Source organism: Capsicum annuum, chromosome 10, assembly GCF_002878395.1.
Source record: "Capsicum annuum cultivar UCD-10X-F1 chromosome 10, UCD10Xv1.1, whole genome shotgun sequence".
Classification (NCBI taxonomy): Eukaryota; Viridiplantae; Streptophyta; class Magnoliopsida; order Solanales; family Solanaceae; genus Capsicum; species Capsicum annuum.
The window spans coordinates 53,880,058-53,907,204 of NC_061120.1; positions in this window are offsets into that span (position 1 = coordinate 53,880,058).

Below are 27,147 nucleotides of genomic sequence, written 5' to 3' on the forward strand. Positions count from 1 at the left end.
TATGTTGTGGTTTTATCGAACATCTTTTAAGACCCCATAGGTACCTCTTCATATCAGCTTGTGCATGACACAACATGCTATTTTCCCATCTCACTTAAGCATAAGGCACTATAGGAATCTAAAAAGATCAATTTGGAGTGGTATGATGCAACTACATTAAGGTTGAGAAAGGTGAATGAGTTGGATGAATTATAGCTTTGTTATTTTGAGAGTTTTTCTCCATACAAAGAAAGGATAAAGCTGTATCATGATAAGAAATTGAGAAAAAAATGTTTGAGCCCGGTGATTTGGTCTTGGTGTATAATTGAAGACATTATTTGTTTCCTAGCAAGTTCAAGTGTTGATGGTATGAACCATTCACCATGGTTCGGGTATTCTGACATGGTGCTATTGAGCTGAAGTGTGATGGTAAAGCCTCATTCAAGGTGAATGGGCAGCGGGTGAAGCACTATATAGGAAACCTTGATGTGGTAAAAGTATGTATAGAATAGACCTTGGCGAAGTCTGAGTATCCAAGGCAACCGAGTCATGTCGCAATGGTAAATTAGGTGCTGCTTGGGAGGCAGCCTAAGCTATTTTTTTTATATTTGCATCTATGTTAGTCACGTACTCCTAGTACATCCCAAGTATGTCCTTATTCTCTTATTTTATATTATTCTCATGCACTAGGGACAATTCGTAGTCTTTTAGTTAGGGGTGGGGTATACACAACCATCTTGGATTTTTGTTGCCATGCTTCTTTTCTCGTCGGTTGAGGTATGATTGTAGAACCCACATGTTTAGGAAATACTGTGTCATATTGTGTTTTGTTTGTATTATGTTATGTTTTTATGTAACTAGGAGAAAAAATAAGTATCTAAGGCAGTTGATGTGTTTTGTTTTAATTTTCTTAAAAAATGATACCCTCCTAAAAATTTGTTTAAGCTATGTGATATGTATATATATGTGACCATTGTGAATCTCGTTATGACATTAGGATTAGTGACATAATAATCATAGCTATAATTGCACTAGCCGGATATATAGTAGCTTGTGATGCAAACTTGTGCCATCTGTGTGTGAGATGCTCACTTTGTTCCCTTTGTGTATGAAATCCATAACTTGTCGAGTTGGTCTTACCTCGGTTGTAGGATAGTCGGTTAGGAAAGGATCATAGGTTTTTATTGATATTAGTCCACTTTTATTCTAAATGACATTCCAAATGTGAATAAGTATCCTTGATTCCTATTTTGAGATTGTATAGACTATTTTTCTTCTTTCACCTTTTACCTTCTAATTTTTGTTACAATGAACCTATTTTGGCCCTGGTTCTCCTTCGACATTATGCACCTCAACTCAGACAAATCACCTAAGTTGAGGGTGGCTATCATAGGGGTACGTAATATGAAATGGGTATAAAAAAGGGTAAATAAGAGAAAAAAAAAGTAGGGCTGGGTGTGGTAGAAAAAGTAGAAAAGGAAAAAAAGAAAAGAAAAGAAAAAATTGCAAAAGAAAATAAAGAATAAAAGAAACCACACCCAACCTGAATGAACTGTAAAAGAATAAAATGGGAGAAGAAAAAGATGGAGTAAAAGTAAAGGTTGGTTGATAAGTGGACCCCTAACGTAAGTGTAGTGCCAAGGAGGCTTAGTCACTAAATTTCCATATGTACCATACTAGCCCCCAAGTCTACATTATAAGATGAATAAAGTCCTATAGTGATCCTAGCCCGACTTTCTAAAAACTAAGGTAAAGAAAATAAGGGCAAGCCTATGGTATTCTGTGCACATTGCTGGAACTTCTTTGTGAGTGTGAGAATCTCATGATCATCCCTGCACTAACATGCATGATTCTATTAAGTGAGTGGGACTCCTTTGCTATGAGGGTACAAAGGTTGTGTTGCTAGCTACTTATTTGTTTGGGTAGTGTAACTTGTATATATGCAAGATGTTTATTGCTAATGTAATGCCATATCTTAATTCCCTTGTGTCACATTGTTGATCTTCATTGATACACACAATTGGTTTTGAAAAAGTAAAGTAGTAGGGGGTGATGTCGTTGAGCATAAATTTGATGATTGACAACCATAGGTATCTTAGGTTTCTCCTGGTTAAGCGTTATTGTGTTATTTAGTTGTGTTTTGTTGCCTGAGGACATGAAAACGTTCTAAGTTGAGGGTTATGATATGCTATGGTTTCATAACACTTTTGAAGCTTAAAACTACAAAGATATGCAATTACTTCGTCCATTTTGTTAGATATGATTTGTTTTGTGTTGTGTTTTGCAGGAAACCAGGTTCTGGGAGTTAAATTGGAGAAAAAAGTGAAAAATTGAGTTTTGGACCACTTATGTTGGAACCTACGACCCATAGGTACTACCTATGTTGCGTAGGTGCCAGAACAAATGTCAGGATGATGAGATTCAGAAGCTAGAATTTTGGTCCCTGCTACCTTTAATGGGAGCCTATGGCCTATAGGTACCACCTACGGCCTATAAGTACTAGATGAAGTTTCCAAAGATGAAGTTTAGTGAGTCCTACGGGAGTTTTAGAAATCTGGCACCTACCTAGAGCTACCTACGACCTGTAAGTGGCTCCACAGGTGGCCACTGTTTCCAGTTTTCCTCTTTTATGGACCATGTAATCTATAAATACTCTTTCGCTGTTTTTAGTTAGTTTGCACACTCTTAACATTCAGAAACATATATTTTGTTTATGAGATTAGAATTTGATCTTGGGATCCTTGTGTTCTTGGATTTTGGTTGATTTATTTATTTGAGACTTTGGATTTTCTTCATACATTATTGTCATATTGATTCTACGTTTTCAACTACGAATTCCATGGATTGTTTCTCAACTATGAGCAACTAATTCCTTTTAACTAGGGTTGTAGGAACTCTGGATGAATGACAAAGTAGGAGAAGTTCAACATGGGTAGGCTAGGTGTAAGGTTCTTGAGGCTAGTTTTTCAACCAAACCTTAAAATTATCACCCATGGACCCTTTAGGATACATCATGGGTGTGGCAAGAAAAGCCAACCAATAGCTCAATAGGGCATCCCTATTTCTAGGAAGATGCCCAAGATCTAGCCAATTCTCAATCCACCTTTATTTCTAAGTTAATGAAAAGGGAACAAGCCATATTTACCTATTGTTCATTAATGCTTTGTTACCCATATTCCTTTTTTAAGGATGACATAAGATCCAAAAGTAAGCTCACATCCCTCTTTCAAGAAAGATGTGAGATTTTTGGGAATTTAGGGTTTTCACCCACAAATTCCTGCACAATCAAACAAGCATTAGTAAAACCCATTGTCATTAACCAATGATATACACTAATACATCACAACCCACATATATTTTCACCCTATTTGATATAATCCCAAGATAGATTGTTTAAATACTCATGAAGTTAGGGAAAATATATATACCAAATTGATTATTTAATACTTCCATTGAAATTGCAATCCAGAATATTCTCCAATTTTAACTTCAATTATAACAATAGTCAAATTGAAAAATTAACAACAAGAGTTTCCTAATTTGGTAGGGTTTCCAATGTCTCACACTTTCAATTTTCAATGATGATAATCCCAAATAAGAAAAGGTTTTTGCCTTGTAAAATATTTGGGATCGGCTACATAAAGTTACACAATTTCCCATGGGCATAAACCCATGATGCCGTGATCTCTGCATCTTGTCTGCAATTGCAGCCACCACGACCGCCGTAGAATTATTGTGATCACTGATGGTTGAACAAGATTAACTTATCATGACCGTGGCCCTCAGACCGCGATCGTAGTAACTGAGGGTCAGATCCTCCTCTATTTCTCCTGATTTTGTCCTTCTCTTTCCCTTTTTATCCCTTTTCAGGTTATCTCACTCCTTTTCTTCTAATCATATCTATTCCAACAAAATGTGGGAATTAGTGCATTCAAATGACAAACTTGTCTCATTCATATCATTAAATCATCGTAGTGTGCACGAATTTGGACGTATATGAGTGGTAAATTTACCACTCATCAACATCCCAAGTTAAACCTTTGCTTGTCCACAGGCAGCACTACCTCTTACTCAATGAGACAATGCAAATTTAAGCCCATTTATACAACCAAATGATCATAATTAATTCAAACTTGATTAACACCACAAGTATCTCTCAAGCATGGACAAAGCTATTCTCACAACTCCCCTTGACATGAGACATAATCTCAAAGATGCAAAGGACTTAAGGAACAACAATGCAACAATCACTAACACTATATAAGTGACTCTCTATCAACATCAACTCCACTATACTCCTTTTGCCTCATTTTTCAAAAGATGACAATTTCACCCATCTCAATTTGTCCACATGCTTTGTCATAAGAAGGAAACCCCACATACACTAAATTATCTAATATGCCACAAGGGATTTAAGTGCAAAAATATCTCTCTCACAATGACTCTCTCGATGCTAAAAAGTACCATACCATAGGCTTTCCCTTATTTTCAATTGCCACTACAATGAATACACTTGGTTGGAGATATCGAATGGCTTTTTGCGCTTGTAACGTAGGTTTGGGGAAGGGTAGGATATCATTTAGGAAAAAAGTGGATACACCTTACTTGAACATATATATCACACTATTCCATCCAACTTTTGACCATGGACCACTCTTTTTGTTTTCACAATTTACACATGCCTATTTTTGCTACCTTGATTTACCCATCTTTTTGAAGGCATCTTCTATTCGCTTATTTCTTTTTCAATTATGCCTCATTGTTCGTTTCATCATTCCTTTATTTTTCACATTTTCCATTGCTTAGCATCATAGGAATCCACTTACACTACCATGTCCCAAGGTCATCTATGCCAACTTTACAACTCCCAACTTAGGCATTTTTGCCTTAGGTTTTATTTTTTAAGTTCAAGGTGGGTAGGGTTCAAAAGAGAGAAAAACTTTGAATGGTTTGAGGCTTGTAATATGGTTTCCAAATAAAGGCCTGAAGGCTCGAAATGGGTAACTAAGGAGACTATTCTATGTATGGGTAGGCTATTTAGGCTAAAGTGGGTTCCTGTGTTCACAAGATGGCCTAAGATCATTTCACCAACTAAGCATAATCACAATTAGTCTTGAGAGACTAACGGGGCAAGTTCTATATGGTACAAGTATGCATGAGAGTTAGACAATTATGATCACCACATATAGAATGCAAGATCTGTAAGGAGGCTCAACTGCTCTTCCTTCTAGAGACAAAATGGAGTATTTACCAACTTCTACAAGTTAGACTTTGGAGTCACAAAAAGAGGTAAAGTATTGTTAAGTTGCTCACGCCCATTCCCTTGGTTTCAAAAACATTTGGAAGGGGGGCGGGGGGTGTTTGCTTCGCATTTACACCAATAAAAGTTTGCTATTGATGGCATCAAACTAAGACATCATCTCACATTTTGGCTCTCAAGAGGGCAAACCATATGGTTACTCAGACTTCATCATAGGTATAAAAAGCGATCCCAAATCCAAAATGCTATAGGTACTTAAATTTTCTTTGCATTTATATCTTAGATGCTATGGGTACTCAGATTTCCCCTACATCCATGGCTCACAACCCAATCAAGACGATTTTTCATTCAGAATGCCATCACTTAATCTATCTTAGGGAAAGGCTCATCCGATATCACCATAAATAAGATAAATATAAAATAAAAATTTAAAAATGAAATAAACAACTAATCTTTGAAATTTGGGCACCATTAGAGTGTCCAAATATTACAACCCAAAAATTAAAATAAGAATCATTCAAATCAACATAAAGAAATCCAAAAATATCTCTATAATACAGACCAAATGAATGAATATGGAAGCAGGCACCCAACTAAAAAGCTTGCAGTGACCTCACTGCATAATCAATAAATCATAAAAAAAGTAAAAGGGTGCTCCCTGTAACCGCATCAAGAGCCAATATCACTCTTAGACTCAGCATCACCCCTCGCATCATCTAAACCAGACCACTCAACTGGGGCCTCATTATCACTATCCACCTGAGAAGAAGGACGTCTATCTTTGGGGTTCAGGACCTTCCAAAGGCCCTTCACCTCCTTCCATGTCTTGGTGATGAACTTTTTTATCTTTTTTTCCCCATTCTTCATCTTATCATGTGAGTCCTTGAGCTCCCTGTGTGAGTCTACGAGAGATGAGCAGGACCTTTTAAGCCTAGAAATAGTGGCCTCCTACTTCTTCTGATCCTCTGAGTACTTTTCATAATCGGACTGAGAAACATATGAATGATGGGTGGTGGAAGGATCTCCCAGCCCCTGAGGACCCTGACACATGCTCTTTTATCGCCCTCTGATCAGCTGTGATCTCATTAAAGGGGCCGACTATGGATGGACCATAAGACTGTGTCTCCTCCTCTGTCGACTTACCCATGTCGATATTTCTTTTATTACTTTTTCCGAGTGTACCCTCACCATGAATCTTAAGAGAATAAATGGGGGTGTTTGGATGCACCCAAGTGTCTCCAGGGAACTCTACAACCCCGACTCTCCTGCATAACTCAGTAATAAAGAAGGGAATAAGAGAAGTGTACCACCATGGTTCTTGTAATACCTCATATTTAACATCACAAGCTGACCAACATTCAAAGAAATGTTGGCTAGTATATAAGCAACCATCTGGGACCGCATATCTGGAACATTAGTCATATATGTGAATGGAGAAACTCGGCTTCAAATAATAGTCAACCAAATCCGCACCTTAGCTGCGAAATCATTCATCAATATACCTTTCTTGGTAGCCGCCCAATAAACCTCCTTTCTAGGACACAACTTTTCATCCATCCAACTACCTAATTCATATTCTCTTACCTTAAATTGCTCCATATCTGTATTTGGGAGCCCATATAAATCATGTATTTGCTCAGCTCCAAAGTTTACTTCCTTTCCTTCGATCCGCATAATTGGTCTAAGAGAGATACTAGGCTAAGGTTAGCGTAGAACTTCCTTACCCAATGCCCATTTTCCCGACAAGGATCCACAGAATAACACCTCCACCTAGTAGCTGAGTCTATTATGTAATGCTGGAAGCTTTTTTGACACCTTATGTAGACAAATGCCCCTCTCCGGAAGTAACTTCATCTTGGGAAGATCCTGGTAATATAAGTTTTGGCATTCAGGAGCCATAAAATAGACTTGGTCATAATCTCCCATGATGTAAACCTAAGAACCACACAACAACACTCATCATTAACATTTTCATGCAAAAACTATGCTATGTTGTCCAATTAAGCTCATGGGATTTTTTTTTGGTGCGTTTTGGGCAAGAATTGAAAGTGCAAGATTTTTTGTCAATGCTGAAAATTATCCTTAGATATGGAGATCGCGGGTCAATGAGCCATTATTTCAATGCCGTAATCGCGATCCAATGAATGCGATCGTAGTATCTTCAGACAGCTATAGTCGAAAAACTATTAATAAATCTCCTATAGTAATCAGCTAGACCTAAGAAGCTCCGAATATCGGTTGGAGTCTCAGGTCTAGGACACTTATTAACCACCGCAACCTTTTGTAGATCCACCATGATCCCATCACTAGAGATAACATGACCAAGAAAAGTCACAACCTTCAACCAAAACTCATACTTTGAGAACTTGGCAAACAAACGATGATCCTTCAAGGGTTATAAAATAGAACGAAGGTGATCGACATGATCCGTCTCACTCTTAGAGTAGACTAAGATGTCATCAATGAAAGACAATGAAAAGCAAATCCAAAAATAGATGGAAGACCCTATTTATCAAGTTCATAAATATCGCGGGGGCATTGGTCAACCCAAAAGACATAACTAAGAACTCATAATGATCGTACTGGGTCCTAAAGGTAGTCTTAGGGATATCCACTTCCCTAATCTTAAGCTAATGATAACCTGACCTAAGATCAATCTTAGAGAAACACTTCGTACCATGAAGCTGATAAAAAAAATCATCGATCCTAGGAAGAGGATATTTATTCTTTATGGTCACCCTATTCAACTGATGATAGTCAATGCACGTCTGAAGGGAACCATTTTTCTTTCCACAAACAACACCGGAGCACCCCAAGGAGATATACTAGGAAGGATAAAACCTTTATCTAATAGATCCTTCAATTTCTCCTTAAGATCCTTCAACTCCTCTGGAGCCATTCTATAAGGAGGGATAGAAATTGGATGAGTGATAGGAATAAGATCAATCCCAAAATCAATTTACCTATTAGAAGGAATACCAGGAAGGTCATTGAGAAAGACCTCGAGAAACTCATTAACCATGAGAACAGATTCTAGATAAGGACCTTCCGAGTTAGAATTTTTAACTCGAACCAAATGGTACAAATACCCTTTAGAAATCAACCTTAGGGCTCTAAGATATGAGATAATCCTCCCCTTAGGCACTAAAAAACCCTCTTCCCATATAATGACTTCCACATCAAGGAATTTAAACACGACCTTATGGGTCCGACAATCTAAGGAAGCATAGCTCGAATGCAACCAATTTATTCTCAGAATATAATTAAAATCAGCCATGTCCAACTCTATCAAGTCTACAAGAGTTTCTCTACTACTAACAGATACCATGCACCCCATATAGACTCTTTTAACAACCATAGTCTTCTACCGAGGTATAAACATAAAAAGGAACTAACTGATACTCAGGACCAAAATCAAAATGCACAGCCACAAATAGGGTTACATAAGATAGAGTGGACCCTGGATCAAGTAAATAATACACATCATGGGAGAAATGTTTCAACATACCCGTAAAAACAACCGGAGATGCCTCAGACTCCCGGCGAGTAACAAGTTCATAAAATTGATTTTGGCTAGTGCCAATACCAAAAACAAAAGCAAAAACAGAAGCAACACCCTTTGGTGTAGGAGTAGGAAAAGTAGCAATAATGACCCTATTGACCCAAGAAGCCACTAGAGAGGGGTACTCTCAATGCATATGCCTAATCTAACCATATTTAAAACATCTGTTCCTTCATTTCTCACACTTCCCACGGTGATGTTGACCACAAAATCTATAAGGAGGGTAGGATGGAACCGACTGACCCCCACTATCCTGAAATTGGTCACCCTATACCCAAAACCCACCATCAAATTGAGACCGATGATCACCCGATGGCTTTGAGTAAAGAGTACTAGCTAAGAAGAAAGAATCAAAACTCCCCCACTTTTTTCTTGGCCAGCTACCACTATCGCTACCATTTTTCTTAGAAGGCCTAAATTTCTTCCCTTGCCTTTTACTAAACTCAACCTATTTTCTTTTCTTTTCCTTCACTTATTACATATACATAACCAATCTAGAGACGTCCATGTCATTGATCAACAAAGTCTCCTTGCTCTCAAGGACCAACTCATGAGACAACTCTGAAGCAAACCTATATATTCTAGCATTTATTCTAGAAACCATCTCAGGAGCATACCTAGACAACTGATAGAATTTTAAGGCATACTCTTTGACAAATATCCTACCTTACCTCAAATTCACAAACTCTTCTGTTTTTGTTTCCCTCAACTCCCGAGGAAAGAAGCGGTCTAGGAAGGCACTACAGAAATCCTCCCACTAGGATGACTTATAAACATCACCCCTTACCTGATCTTATTCTTCGTATCATTGGTACGCCACATTATTCAACTGATAGGATACAAACTCCACCCCTTCCACATTAGTGGCATGCATAACTCTGAAAATCTTTTCCATTACATCTAGAAAACCTTGAGGATCCTTCTCTACCTTAAAACCGATAAAGGTTGGAGGACTCATACTCATGAACTGGCCAACCCTTGTGGCCTCAGAATATGGAGTAATAGGTGCACCACGCTCAGCCTGAGAAGCCACCAACTAAGCAATCATATAAATCATCTGAAGAAACTTAACATTCATCTCGTCAGCTAGAGGAACTGGTGAAGGACTAGAGAAAAATGGTGTCACTTCAGAACTATCAGGAATTGGACCCCTAGACCGTTTAGAATCCATAAGTAGAGTGTGTCCCATCAATGTTGTCCTCTGTCGGGATCAAAGGGTTTACAGGAACTTCAGATCTTTTTGAAGGCATGATCTGAAAGACAAGTAAATAGAAATTAGAAGAATCCAAGACCTTAAACTTTATAGCTTGAAATAGAACCATAAGAAAGGAAAATATTCTTAAATACCTCATAGCCTCTCTCTTATGATTGTGGCATACTACACTCCTTTAAAAGAGACTACTCAACATGGCTTTGTAGAAACCAAACTGACCATGGACCTAGTCTCTAATACCAACTTGACATGACCCGAACCCGATCCATGTCATAATAGGCATCTCGAGCCTAATAAGGATCAGAGATCACCCTATTAACCCAATCCAATCATCACACCAATTCACAAGTGTCGTATGAACTCTGAACATATATCATGATAGAGGAAGCAAGAAAATTTAATCATAACTTAAGAAACACCTAATCAATTCATTAATGTCAACATATTAGACCAATATACCTAAGTCAATATTCATCCACACAGACTCTACAAATACGGAGACAATGATACATCGGGACATGCCCTTGACAATATCCAAAAACCAAGTCTAAAATAAGTCTATGAAATAAGATAGAAAGACCATGAAATGTATGCATTTTGATGTATGGAAGCTCACCACTTCAAAGTCAACATGCGAATCGCTCAAATATCTAGTCACTGTGCAGGAAGAGAAGAAGAAGCTCCAGCCCCTGTGTCGCATGGGGACACAATGTCCGAAGATGGTTAACTATTGGAGCACTAGTATGTAACTCAGGGTTAAGGATAAAATAGAGGCTTTAGTCAAAACCAAGTCAAACCATCATCAACAACCATATCTATATACATAGCCATATAAGTAGATATATAGCATCCATAGATGATTAGTAGTTGGAGCGCTAGTATGTAACTCAAGATAAGGATAAAATTAAGCCTTTATTCAAAACTAAGTCAAACCATCATCAGCAACCACATCTATATACATAGGCATATAAGTAGATATATAGATACATTAGGTGTTGGGAAAGGGAACAAGGCCTTAGTATATATTTCCAAGCATCCCATCATAAACAATAAAGTAGAGGACTCTAACCTCCCACTCACGTAGGTTAGGGAGTTTAAACTTCTCGGTTATATTGAGCAAGATGACTCTAACCTTAAGCCATTTCATAAGGATCCAAGACCTTAGACTCTACAGTCCGAAATAGACAATAAAAAAAGAAAACATTTCTAAATATTTCATAGCCTCTCTCTTATGAGAGTGGAATGCTACACACCCATAAAAGAGACTCTACTTAAAACAGCTCTATGGACACCTAATTGACCATGAACCTAGGCTATGATACCAACTTTGTCATGACCCAAACTAGGGCCTGACCTTGATGGGTATCTCAAGTCCCACCTGGACCAAGGATTACTCCTTGCCTAACCCAAACAACACAACACCCTCTATTATCGGATGAATTGCAAACATATAACAAGATAACTATAATGGAAAACATAATAATTCAGTAAGTGTATATACCATCCACCGATAACCGAACAATCGTCCATTATCAAAACAATATACCAAACCACCCAAGTCTATAATAGTCTAACAAAGCCTTTACAAACCTAAAGTCAATGAAATAATGGGCCATTTTACTGATAATAGGCAAAATGAATATCCCTAAAGATAGTCAAAACATAAAAGAAATGAAACCACAATACAAAATGGGGTCATCGAAAGGATTAAAGCTCGCCAGTTCAATCTGACTCTCTAGCTCATCCTAAATTGAAGTTATCGAGCACAAAATATGGAAGTATTACCAGTCCCTAGATCACATGGGGATACAAAATTTGAAGATGGTTAGCATTGGAGCGCTAGCATGTAACTCAGGGATAGAGGAATAAAATAATTCCATAATAACAGTTCAAAATTAGTACAACATCCAAAGCATAATATCATATGAAATATATATACATGTATAATATCACATGATAGGGTAGGGAACAAGTCTTAGCATGAACTTTGGAAACCTTAATATGGGTGTGTAACATAACTGTCATATAATAATGCACCCACAGGCTATATCAGTCCAGCTCTCACCTAGTTGGAAGGGCCCCAATGCATGTAGCTACATCAACCAGAGAATATTTATATCCATAAATTCTTTCTCAAGGCAATCGAACCTCCCGACATAGTTAAGGTGACTTAAGCGCCAAAGTATACGATATGAAGGACTCAAACCTCCCATTAATATATTCAATATGGGGACTTAAACCTATCGAACATTTTGATACCCATACCGGCTAGCACGATTTCCATTATTAGTCCTTTGTACTTCTACTTTCATGGCTCATCTATACATCTCACTCTTAAGCCCAATTTAAATTATTTAACATACATTAATATTTATTAACCAATTATACAAATAGGTACCCCATTAGTATCATCATAAAAACCCCACTTGAAAATATATATCATGCCATACCATGACTTGATCAATTTGGGAGTCGAACCCATTGTCCAAACAAGGTCATCAAGTTACTTCAATATTTGGGACTTGGACCCATTTAGCCAATTAAACCCAAGGTTACAATTTAAATCAATCTGTGGCCATCAAAGCCTTTTCAAATTCATTCATCAATCATTATCATTCTTATGCCAATGCCTTAGTTTAAAATACAATTTAGACTTGTGACAAGATCATTCTTATTGACAACTTCACAGAAAGGTTGTAGGAATGCCATTATCAAAGCCAAGAATCATAAAGTTTGGGGTTTAACCATGACCCCTCAATTACATCACCATTCCTGTGCAACCATATGTGCAAACCCATAATTAATATATGCATAATCAAACTTTAAATCATAGAAAAATAATATTTAATAATATGCATCCAAACCTCTCAACCTTGGTTTCAAAACCATCATTAATGACTTATGAACATTTCTTACATCATATGATTTTAGTGAAATAAAAATGAGAGAAGATTCATATGCCTAAATTACAAAGATTTACAAAGAATTTGACTCTTGAACCTTGAGATGACCACTTTTGAGAAACACTGCCCTATCTTGCTTGAGAGGATTTTGAGAGAGTAAAGAGGATGTTTTAATTTTGTAAAGTGTAGAATGAATGCCCAAAAGTTGCTTTAAGGTCATGGTGTATTAAGGGTTTTAAGTGGGACATATCCAAAGTATCCCACAGCTTAAAGTTGTAAAAAGGCTGCATGTGTTTACGAGTCGACCCCTTGACTTGTGGCCACAACATAAGACTCATAACCTCGAGTCGTAACCAAGATAGTGAGTTGGACACCCATACACTATCCACTTTAAGACTCCATTATCCTTCTCGTAACCTGACCATATGAATCATAAATTCTAGTCATATCTAAGACAAAACCTAAGGGATTAGATACTGAACAACACATGAATCAACCCTACCACTCGTAACATAGTTATACGACTCATTGTGAGCCACTCATACGTAGAGAAAAACTTAGACAATTCCATACTAGTTTGGTTATGACTTGGGTCCATTGAGCCATAGATACACCATACGACTTATATGGTGATTCGTTAACAGGGCAGTGCGTTCAAAGCTCAAGGAATTTTCAAGAACCGAAAGTCCAGGGTGTTTCAATAGATAACCCCAAAATAATCAAACACCATATTCTATAAGTATCCATAAGGCATACTATGTCTTCCATTATTCTCAAGGATTACTTTGAACATATGTTGGATCATCAATGCAAGCAGACTAATCAACTCAAATTTGCTAAGGTACTCCATCATATAAAAATCTATGCCAGAAGTAATGGTTCTTTTCTCAAATATTGGCAGCACCACTTTGTTAATAAACTCAAACACTAATTGAAACTCACCCTTAAGAAACTTAATCCTTAGACCAGCTATAGAAGTTCCTCCCACTTTTGAAGCATCAACCATGAACTCTGTTAAGGGCTGTTGTTTTGAGGCAATCCTTACACCTATAATGTGCACATCCAAAATTTTCTCATGAGATTCTTCATCTAATTTTATTTTTATTTCTTTGCACTATTATAGTTAGGATCTCCTTATCTTTAGAGAATTTCATAGTGTAGAAGAACTGCCTTACTTAAGCTTCATAGACAGAGGGAACCGGTTCTTCTAGGAGATGTAACCTGCCCTGATGTGTAACATACTTCACTAGTTGAACCATTCCTGGTTTTATAAAAATTTTAGAGTCAAAGACCCTGCCAGTCAGCACTTTTTGATTTTTGAGCGCTTCATTTCTCTCCTATCTAGACACAAACTTTTCTTTTTCATCCTTCCTTCTTCTTTTAGAACCATTGCTTTGTTCCTCCTCTGTAGGTTTTTTATTGTTGTAACTAGGTCCCTTAGAGACTTTCTTCTTCTTCTTCTTAACTACAATTTGTTTTTCTTTCATCCCAGGCTTTTAGACTTTGAAGCGGAGGACTCGGTCCTTCCTTCATCATGAATTTCTTTTCTTCTCTTTTTAGTTGTAGTAGTAACATCCGAATCAATATCTCTACCTTCTTCAACATCTAAAACTTCTACATTTTCATCCTTAACTACACTAGATTTCCTTATTCAACTTTTCTTAGTAGTAGATGATTTTTGATCCTTCATAGCATCCCTAAGCAGCTTCTTCTAAGAACCCCTAGTTAGTATATCCTAGTAATTTTCCCAACGGTATCACAACGTTCTGTTTACCTTCACTTATCATTTGTTTCTACACTAACCACCTCAGTGCTAGTTCGTCATCATTTGGCTCATCCTACTCATTTGAAGGTTGTACAGACACACCCCCTTCAGTATTATCTCTTTAAGAGAGGAGTCTTCTATCTTTTTACCCACCACTTACTTTTTAAAGTCAAAGGTACCTTCTCTAGGATTAATAGTAAGCAGAATTAAGTTTTAAGCCACCCAAGCATCACTAATGGAGAGATTAGACCTTTTTACTAGGATTTCTTCATTAAAAAATAGAGAAAATATGGGATTTGATTCTTAAGGAGTAGCAGAACCAGGTATGGTTAGGGTTTTAGAGGGATCAATTCTTTTAGGTTTTCTAAGGAAAAGGAAATTTGAGAAACTTTAGGTTTAAAAAGTGACCCTAAAGCTTAATTTTGGTCCACCGTTGATTCAGCAAAAATTTGCATGGTTCTTAAAGTTCCTTCTAGAGTAGGTTTATTTGAAGGAACATGCATTTCTAGAGAAGATGTAGTGGGTGGAGTAAACTCAAATTCTTGAGAAGTATTAGAAGAAGAGTATTCTACCGCTTTGGACAATGAAGGATCGAGATTTTTGATTTCTGGACTTTCTGATTAAAGTAACAGGGTTTAAATATTTTTTGATTCTTTAGTGGGCCTTGAGAGAGTAGGAATTTCAGCTATTTGGACCTGTAGTGAGAGAGGGAAAAAACTTTTTTCAAGAGGACAAGTTTTGAAGAAGATGATTAGAGAGTTAATTTGAGAGAGAATAGGATAAATAAGATTTTATTTTGAAATTTAAGGGAATTAATCATTGTCATTTTAGGGACCTTTTGGGGAAAATGAAGTGTCTGGTCCTAATCGGTTCAAACCTTCAGCTTTCTAGGGATTTGATCGATTTTACTTAGAGAAAGGTATGCAGCTTTTTTAGATGGACTTCTATGATTTTAAAGTTCATAGTTTTGGTACTAATATGAGAGAAGGGACTAGATCCCTCCTTTCTTATGTGAATTCTCAGAATTGTGTCTGACTTATCTATTCTATTTCAAAGAAGATCACCATGAGTGTATACCTGTAAAGGACTGGTACTAAGTTAGACCAACAAGTGTATACTTTATCAAGGATACATGTCTCCTATTCATAGCAAATTAGTGGAGGAAAATTGAACTATTAAATAGGTCAGTTCATTTTGATTAGCCCCAGCCTCAACCTGTTCTTCACAAATTGCTCCTTGTGAAGAGCCTTTGTAAATATATCTGCTATCTGATCCTCAATCTTGCAAAACATCATAAAAATAGCTCCTTCCTCAACATTGTCTCTCAAAAAATAATGACTTACATCAATAAGCTTACTCCGTTTATGTTGCGCTAGATTTTTTGCCATGTTATGAGCACTTGTATTGTTACACATCAAAGGGATAGTGTTCGAAACACTCCCAAAGTCTTTTAGTTGGTGTTTGATCCATAAAAATTGATCACAACATGAGGTAGTATCTATATATTCAGCTTTAGCTCTGAGTTCTATTTCTGAGACCCCCGGGAAATTAGGGAAGAACCACAAAAATGAGCCATTCCCAAGGTATTTTTTTATCCACCAAATATCCAGCATAGTTAGCACAAAATACTATTAGATCAAAATAATCTCCAAATGGATAGTACAAGACTAGGTCCCTGTACCTTTTAGATACCTGATAATTCTTTTTGCAGCTTTTAAATGAGACTCCTTTGGACAAGCCTGAAATATAACTCATATTCCCACACTTAAATATAATATTTGGCCTACTTGTAGTGAAATATAGTAGGATCAAATAATTCCCCTATACATGGTCTCATTTACTGAGGGACCAAGTTCATTATTATCCATCTTTGAACTGGTTCCACTCGGAGTAAATCAATTGGCTTGGCTTTTCCCATATTATATTTCTTCAGCAGCTCCTTGATATATTTTTTTTGATAAATCATTGTCCCTTGAGAGGTTTACTTGATCTGTAGTCCAAGGAAGAAACTCAATTCACCCATCATGCTCATTTCAAATTCACTCCCCATTAGTTTTGTAATCTCTTTACATAGGGATTCAGATGTGGCTCCAAAAATTATGTCATCAACATAAATCTGGACAATTAGCAATTTTCTACCTCTTGACTTCAAAAAGAGAGTATTATCAATTTTCCCTCTTTTAAATCCATTTTATAGAAAAAACTTTAAGAGTCTCTCATACCAAACTCTAGATGCTTGCTTTAACCCATAAAGAGATTTATCCAATTTGGGCACGTGATATGGACAATCTGCATTTTCAAAACTCAGAGGTTGTTTGACAAACACTTCTTCGTTTAGATTCTTATTTGGAAAGGCACTTTTAACATCCTATTTGAAAAAGTTGAAATCTATATAGTCAACAAATACAATAAGAATCCTGATAGCTTCTATCCTTCAAACTGGAGCAAATGTCTCATTATAATTAATTCCTTCCTCCTATTTATAACCTTGAACAACAAGCCTTGCTTTATTTCTGTTGATAGATCCATGTTTAACTTGCTTATTTCTATACACCATTTTAGTCCCAGTAATTGTTCTATGAAAAGATCTGGGGACCAAGTACCAGACTTTTTACTTCTCTTAAATTGTAGAAGCTCTTCCTGCATTGCATTGATCCAATTGCATCTTTAATAGACTCTTTGTAATGCCTTGGGAGTACACCCTGAACGCCACACGGTGCCTACGGTCATAAGTGACCCCAAGCTAACCCATTAGCTGGTACCTGTTGTGAGCACTGAATATACAAATAATACAGATACATGTGTGGAAAGAAAGCTAGATATGCCATAAGGATTAAATTACTAAAACAATCTCTAGAATAATGAGCCTGAAAACAACTTTATGAAAATAATACTATAAAAACTGTTAATAACAACTGAAAAACTGACTAACTATCTGAAAATATTTGAAAGCTTCTTACTGGCTGAATATAGAGTTGATGGGTCAAGTACTTAACTAACTTCGACTGACTACTGAACTGAAATGTTGAAATAAATATAATTGGCCCTCGAAATATGAGAAATCACTACTGCTACTGATGTTGATGCACTGGAATATCTAAGTGCGGATGGGAACCTGAGCGTTCAAACCTATTATATGAGACATCAATTCGCAATAAATGAGTATGCAGTTAGTACTTTGAATATACTAGTATGCTAAATGAGGTTAGGCTGATATGCATGGGCTTATGTACATGAATAGTAACTAACTGAATGAATAACATGAAATAACTGATGCATAGTATCCATAAAAGCTGTAAAAGCTAAGGATGCATGGCCAAGCATATAAATAATACTAAAATGGTCTATGAACTAAAGTCCTAAAATACTGATACCGAATAACTGATATTTGTATGCTGTGGTGAAAAGGGCCCATGAATGAACATTTAACATACCTTAAATCTTTAATCTTGCAAGAGAAATAACTTTCTTGAACGTTATTGGGTTGTAAATCTTGAATTCTTGAGTCCTCTTAAAGGAATAATGACTGAACTTAATTGATGTGGGTGGTGTCTAGGGTTTATTTTAGAGAGGAAATTTTGAATATAATGCCTTAAATGGTGAAAAATCCTGTGTTGTCACGAATTGGGGTAATAGAAAAAGACCAGACTGCCCCTGTAGGATTTAAATTCACAACTGAAATGAGAATTTGGCTACCACCGCGATGCGATGAACTCCTCATTACTATACCCATCGCGATGCGGTGTAATCGTGGGGAGTTTCTGGAAATAAAATCCAAATGTGCCTCAATCCTCAGCCAAAAAATTTAAAACTTCCCTGAGATATGCTACTAACACACCTAAACATGAATTAACTTCGAAAAAATTATCTCAGGGTTGGGAAGGTCACTTTAAAAATCATCAAAGTTAAGAGGCCAAAAATAAAACTAAGTCCCCAACACTTAGCTAGATTTTCAGGTGCTAAGCCTCTTATGCATGCTTTATGGGCTGAATTGGGCTAAGATTAATACGTGGTTTTACAATATCTCCCCCTTGGGAACATTCATCCTCAAATGAGACTAATTAAGCTAAGAATATTGAGGGGACTGAAATCACATACTGAACATGCATAACCGAAAACATGGTTACATGACTTAGTCTGAAACATGATACATGGCTGAACTAATTCATGAATGCATGCAATGACAGGAAGATCCTTATATAGCTGAGATTGAGAACAAAATAGAAAAATCTAAGAAAAACTGTTACCTTATATTGAGTATGAGTTGGCAGAGAAAAGATGAGGGTACTTGGTACGCATGTCCGCTTCTGCTTCCCAAGTGGCTCATTCAAAAGACTGATTCTACCAAAGAACTTTGACCAAGGGAACTTCCTTGTTCCTCAGTCTACGAACCTGATGATCAAGGAATTCAATTGGGACTTCTTCGTAAGAAAGGCTGTCCTAGACGCCTGTACTTTATAAAGGGACTACTACAGCTGGATTGTCAATACACTTCTTTAATAAAGAAATATGGAATACTGGATGCACTGATTCCAATCTCCAAGCAACTCAAGATCATAAGATATCTTCCCATAGTGACTCAAGATCCTGTAAGGGCCAACATATCGAGGGCTAATCTTCCCCTTTTTGGCAAATATTTTCACTCCCTTTATGGGAGAATTTAAAATAAACCAAGTCTCCAACTGCGAACCCGAGATCTCTCCTATGTATATCTATATAGAATTTCTGACGGCTTTAGGCCGTCTTAAGACTCTCTTTGATTAGCCAAACTTTCTCTAATGCATCAAATACTGAATCTGGCCCTATCAACGCGGTATCACCTACCTCAAACAAACTAATATGATATCCATATCTCTTTCCATAGAGATCCTCAAATGGAGCTATTTGAATACTTGAATGATAATTGTTATTGTAGGAAATCTCAATCAATGGAAAGTGATCATCCCAAATGCCCTTAAAGTCAATAACACAATCTCTCAATATATTATCTAGGGTCTATATTATCCTCTATGCCTGACCATTTGTCTGAGGGTGAAAGGCTATACTGAGATGAACTTGGGTACCAAGAACTTTCTAAAAAGCTTTCCAAAAATGAGAGGTAAATTGAGTACTTCTTTATGAAATGATGGACAATGGGACTCCATGCAACCTAACCAACTTTCTAATATAGAGCTTGGCATAATCCTCGGCTGAATAAGATGTATAGACTGGTAAGAAATAGGCTGATTTGGTCATTCTATCCCCCAAAACCCAAATTGAATCTTGCTGGCAACGTGAATAAGGCAACCCTATCAGAAAATCTATGTTCACCTCTTCCTACTTCCAAGTGGGAATGATGAACGCTAGCCCTCTGGTGCTCAACCTTAACCTGCTGATAGTAAGCACATTTAGCTTCAAACTCTACAATATCTTTTTTCATACCACTCCACCAATAGATGTCCTGCAGATCACGGTACATCTTTGTGGCCCCTGATGAATAGAATAACATGCACTATGTAGTTCAGTAAGAATCTGCTACCTCAAATAATCAACACATTGAACACACAGTCTACCGTGACAATGCAACACACCATCTCCCCCTTGGGAGAAAACCTTAACTTTCTGATCTCTTGTGGATTCCTTCAACTTAACTAAATTGGGATCCCTATCCTACTTCTCTTTTACTTCGACAACCAATGAAGATTTCAGACTACTCCGAACCCAAGCACTACCCTCAGCTGAATCAACCAACCGAACATCTAATCTAGTAAGCTGATGAACCTCCTACACTAATCTCTTTTTATCATTTCTCAACATGGGCATCACTACCCATCGACAATCTACTAAGGGCATATTCTACTATATTGGTATTGCCTAGATGATACAACACACTCATATCATAGTCCTTCAATAATTCTAACCACCTTCTCTGACAAAGATTTAACTCTCTGTGAAAACACATACTGTAAAATTTTGTGATTTGTGAACACATCAACATTTTACCCATACAGATAATGCTTCTGAGTTTTAAGGCAAAATAACAGCTGCTAACACAAGATCATGGGTAGGATAATTCTTTTCATAGGGCTTAAGCTATCTAGAAGCATAGGCTATGACCTTACTCCTCTGTATCAAAACACAACCCAAACCAACTCTGGAAGTATCACAGTAAACAACAAACCCATCTGAACCATCGAGCAACATCACAACTGGGGCTGAGGTTAGTCGAGTCTTCAGCTCCTAAAAACTATTCTCACAAGAATCTGACAACTGAAACTTGAATTTATTTTTAGTCAATCTAGACATGGGGGATGCAATAAATGAAAACCCTTCAACAATCATCGGTAGTAGCCAGCCAAACCCAAAAAACTCCTGATATCTAATGTTGAAATGAGTCTTGGCTAGTTTCTCACTACTTCGATCTTTTGAGGTTCAACTCTAATGCCATCTACAAAAATAATATGGCCAAGAAAATCTACAGATTTGAGAAAAAATTCACACTTACTGAAATTGGTGAACAACTGATAGGCACTAAGAGTCTGTAATACTATTCTGAGGTAGTCTATATGATCATTTTCATTACGAGAATAAACAAGAATATAATCTATAAAGACTATGATGAACATGTCCAAGTACTGCTTGAACACTCAATTCATCAAGTCCATGAAGGTTGCTGGGGCATTAGTTATACCAAAAGACATGACTAGAAATTCAAAGTGACCATACGAAGTTCTGAAAGCTATTTTTGGAATGTCACATTCTCTGACTTTGAGCTGATGATAGCCAGATTTGAGGTCTATCTTAAAGAAATAACTGGCACCCTAAAATTGGTCAAACAAGTTAGCAATTCTGGGGAGTGGGTACTTATTCTTAACTCTGACTTTGTTCAACTAACGATAATCAATGTACATTAGGAGAGAACCATCTTTTTTGCATGAAAAGAACTATAGTGCCTCATAGGGAAACACTGGGCCTGATGAACCCCCTATATAAGAGATCTTTCAATTGTTCTTTTAAATCCCTAAGCTCAGCTGGATCTATTCTATAGGGCAGAATAGAGATAGGCTGCGTATCTAGAAGGTTGCGTATCTAGAAAGAGGTTTATTTTGAAGTAAATATCCCTTTTGGGAGGAACTCCGAGAAGATCTTTAGGGAACATATCTAGGAATTCCCTCACTAATGAAATTGACTCAAGATTGGGAGGCTCTAAACTAGAGTCTTTGACTCAAACAAGATGGTAGACACACCCTTTAGATATCATTTTTCTCTCTTGAAGGCATGAAATAAGTTGACCCCTAAGTTCTGAAGTACTACCCCTCCATTCAAGGACTGGTTTATTTAGAAACTATAAATGAATGATTCTGTTTCTATAGTCGATTGAAGCATAGCATGAGAGGAGCCAACCTATGATGAGAAGGACATCAAAATCCATTATTTCTAACTCTACAAGATCAACTAAAGTGAATTTTTTGGATATCATGACTGGATAGTTCCTGTATACCTGCCTAGCTACAATAGAGACACCTGCTAGAGTGGACACAGAGAAGAGTGCTGCTAGACTGACACCAAAATTCATAGCTATATAAGGGTCACAAAAGAAAGAAAAGCTCTGGGATCTAACAAAGCATAAATATGTAAATTAAAGACCTACAACATACCCATAATAACATCAGGAGAGCTTTCATGATCATGATGGTACTGGAGTGTATACAACCTATTTTGGCGCTGAACGCTGGTGGCACTGGAAGTGGTGCCCTACTTAATTGAGCGACCTACTGGTGTTGCTGAAGAATTAGTCTGACCCTACTAGCTTGACACATCCAAAGAACATATCGCTGCCAACCCTACATACACCCTGATGATTCTTACCATAATTCTGGCAAAAAGGATTAGTCCAACTACTATTCATGCTACCATGAGTCTTAGAGCCTAGCGCCCTGTCCTTACTACCATTTTTGAACCTTATCACTGGAGCACTGGCTGAAGACAAAGCTGGGGCTGAATATTTCTAATGAAATTAAGGACGGTTAACACACTCCAACCTCTACTGAGCATAATTGAAGCTACTTGTTCTAGCCCTCTTGTTCTCCCTTTCTCTTTCCTTAAAATTCTACTCCTCAATCTGTTGAGCATAGACCATCAACCTAGACAAGTCTATCTCCTTAATCAGTATCATGGTCTTACACTTCTTGACCATACTATTAGCCACACCAAAGACAAACTTACTCATCCTAGGTCTATCATCAGACACCACATTAGGAGCATACTTGGCTAGCTAAGTAAAATTAAAAGAATACTCTTTCACATTCATATTCCCCTGGTTTAAATTAATAAACTCCTACACTTTAGCCTTCCTTAAATCCAAGGGAAAGAACCTATATAAAAAGGCTATAGCAAAATCTTCCCATTCAATCGGCCCTATTTCTGCGCCTCTATCTCTCTTCCACTTCTTATACCAGGAGTCAGAAATATCCTGCAACTGGTAAGCACCCAACTCTACTCTTTTACCAAAACTCATACCCATAATGCAGTTACCTTTTGAACCATGTCAAGAAACTCTTGCGGATCATCATTAGACTTGGATCCCGAAAACAAAAAAGGGTTCATTCGAGTAAAGTCTTGAATCCTAGTTGCGGTAGTATTAGCCACTGGAATGGCTGGTAAAGAAGCTTGCTGATTATTCTGAGCTATTACTGAGTGCGGTAAATTAGTGAATAAAGCTCTGAATTCAATATGAAAGACATGCTTGTTTAGGGGATCTTTCTAAACGGGCGGATATGCATGCTGATTCCTTTTCCTTTTTCCGTTATTCTTTATGAAAGGCATGTTCTATAAATAGAAAGAAGATTAAATTAGAAAGAGAGTTTGAATTGACCTCATGCTTATTTATTCGACCTGAATACTAAAAGAAGCAAAACTTTTCCTAAAACGTTGGGTAGCCTCTTGTCCATAAGTGTGGCGCGCTTCACACCCATGCACCAGACTCTACTCAATGCAAGTTTCAGACTCCCTAAGGAACTTAAAACCTTAGTCTCTGAGAGCAAGTTTGTAATGCCCCGGGAGTATACCCTGGATACCACATGGTGCCTACAGTCACAAGTTATCCCAAGCTAACCAATTAGACGTACCTGCTGTGACCACTGAAAAATACTGATAATAAAGATACATTTGCAAAAACAAAGTTGGATATGCCAAAAGTTTTAAATTACTAAATACAATCTCTGGAATAACGAGCCTTAAAACAAAAATCTAAAAATAATAATGTAAAGACTGCCAATAACAACTGAAAAATGGACTAACTATCTGAAAATATCTGAAAGCCTCTAACTGATTGAATATGGAGTTGATGAGACAAGTTTCCAACTAACTCCGACTGACTACTGAACTGAAATGCTGAAATAAATATAATCGGCCATTGGAATATGAGGACTCATTACTGCTACTGATGTTGATGCACTGGAATTTCTAAGTGCGATCGGGAACCTAAGCATTTAAACTTATGAGATGAGATATCATAGCATAAAAAATATGTATGCGGTCAGTACTTTGAATATACTGGTATGCTAAATGTGGTTAGGCTAATATGCATGGGCTCATGTACATAAATAATAACTGACTGAATGAATAGCATGAAATAACTGATGCATAGTATACATGAAAGATGTAAAAGTTGAGGATGCATGACCAAGCATATAACATGATACTAAAATAGTCTGTAAACTGAAGTACTAAAATGCTGATACTAAATGACTGATAGCTATATGCTATGGTCAAGCAAACCTAAAATTGTACTCTGTATTGAATACTGAACTAAGATTGTGGGAGTGAACTATAACTGATATGCCCTAATATACTGTCAGAGTCCAACTAGTAACCCTAATTGGAAGGGTGTCAGTATCATTCCACGGGTACTAATAATGATTACGTAGATCCACTAATATGATGTCCTGAAGGGTTAGGGTGTCAAGCCTAACTGATGGGGGACCCCTCATATCCTACACTATCTACGTAGTTCTAGAACACAAGGACTTCTACTAATGTCTCATGCCTACTGATGGGGGAGACAAGTGACTTATGCCTATTAATGGGGGAGACGCCATCCCTATAATTACTCAGTACTAAGGTTTACTCCTAACTAAAAGACACTAAATTCTGGACTGATCTAAGTTTAATTGGACCTGATATCTGACAGAACTAATGACGCTCATGGTTTATCTAAAACCATTCTGAAAAATATTGATACTATGTAAACAACTAAGTTTTTGGGTATTCATAATCCCCATGATTCGATAGAAATAACAATAAGAACACAAGAGCATTTTAAACCATAATAAGTAAGCATTACTACAAAATCATTACTTAGGCATTTCATCAAACACCTGTGGGTAATGAATTAAAGCATGAAATTGTTAAAACATGTGATGGTAGCATTACTTTAATACTAAAACCATGAATTAATGATTCAACATGACAAATTCCATCATTCAAACTTGTAAGGTTATTTCAATCGAAAATCACTTGTACACATCATGTATATTCAAAATTCAAAAAAGTTTCATGAAGATAATTCGTGTAAACATGTGAATTCATGATTTTAAACATGAAAGTAGGTTTTGGACTCCATGGGTGAAAAGGGCCCATGAATAAATATTTAACATTCCTTAAAGCTTTAATCTTACAAGAGAATTAAGTTTCTTAAACGATATTGGGTGGTGACGCTTGAATTCTTGAGTTTTCTTGAAGGGATAATGATTGAACATAATGAATGTGGGTGGTGGATAGGGTTTATTTTAGAGAGAAAATTGAGGAAATTTTGCATATAATGCCTTAACTGGTGATAAATTCCGTGTTTTCATGGAATGAGGCAATGGAAAAAGACCAGGCTGCCCCTATAAGATTTAAATTTGCAATTGAAATGTAGATTTGGCCACCATCACGATGAAATGAACTACTCATCGCTATACTCTTCATGATGCGGTGCAATCGTAGTGAGGTTCTGGAAATGCAATCCAAACGTGCCTTAATCCTCATTTAAAAAATCTAAAACTTCCCCGAGATATGGAAATAACTTCCGTGAACATGAATTAACTTAGAAACCATCCTCTCAGGTTTGGGAAGGTCACTTTAAAAATTATCAAAGTTAAGAGGCCAAAAATAAAATTAAGTCCCTAACACTTAGCTAGATTTTCAGGAGCTAAGCCTCTTATACATATGCTATGAATTGAACTGAGCTAAGAGTAATATGGGGTATTATGCTCTTTCATATATTTGGGATCAATTTATGATAAGAAGAATGAGAAGGCTATGAAATTTCTAGCTTGAGCTCTTGTTTGGCCTCCTGATTCCAAAGGAGACATCATATTTTCAAGAGGGCGAGAGGTTTTTGTGCTTCAATTTGTCATTCTAATTTGAGTTTTGCTTGGAACAGGTCCTTAGAGATTTTGACTAGAGCCTTTTTTCTCTTCTTCAATTGTGGTTAGAGTCTATAACTGAGATCCTAATTCAACATTAGATTCATCATTCTCAACTGTATTAGTTTGTCCTTGACAAATATGTTCGGCTATGTCATCCCTTAAAATAGGAATAAGTTCTTTTGTATTAGAATCTTTATTTTCAGCAAAATTCCTCAGATTTTTTGACTCATAAAAGATTCTGTATGCTTTACTTGTTGAGGAGTAGCCCACAAATGTTGCTTCATCACTTCTAGAGTCAAACTTTCCTAGCTTATTCTTTCTATTATTTAGAATAAAGCATTTGCACCCAAATGGTTTGAGATAGTCAAGCTTAGGCTTTTTATTGAACACAAGCTCATATAGGGTCTTGTTCAAGAAAGATCTGATCAAACACCTATTAGTCACATAATAGGCAGTATTAACAGCTTCAGCTCACATTTTTTTTGGAAGCCCACTATTAATTAACATGGTCCTGGCAATCTCTATGAGAGTCCTATTTTTTCTTTAAACAACCTTATTTTTCTGAGGAGTCCTAGGAGTAGAGAAATTATGACTAATTCCATTTTCAGCAAAAAATTCTACAACTAAAGAGTTTTCAAACTCAGTTCCATGATCAGATCTAAGTCAAGCAATTTTACAATTTAGCTTCATCTAAATTTTCTTGGAAAATGTCACCAGAACCTCATAGGTTTCATCCTTTGTTATTAAGAACATTATCCAAGTAAAAATTGAGTAGTCATCTATAATAATAAACCCATACCTCTTTCCACCTCTACTTTGGACTCTAATAAGTCCACACAGATCCATATGCAGTAACTCAAGTTGTCTAGAGGCACTACATTGCTTTTTTACTTAAGGGAGGATCTAGTTTTCTTTCCATTGAAATAAGAATCACAAACCTTGTTGTTTAAAAACTACAACTTTGGCATACCATGGACCAGGTCCTTTGAAACCAATTTGTTCAACAAAGTTGAGCTTACATGTCCTAGCCTGCTGTGCCAAAGATCAATATTTTCACCTTTTACACTCAAGC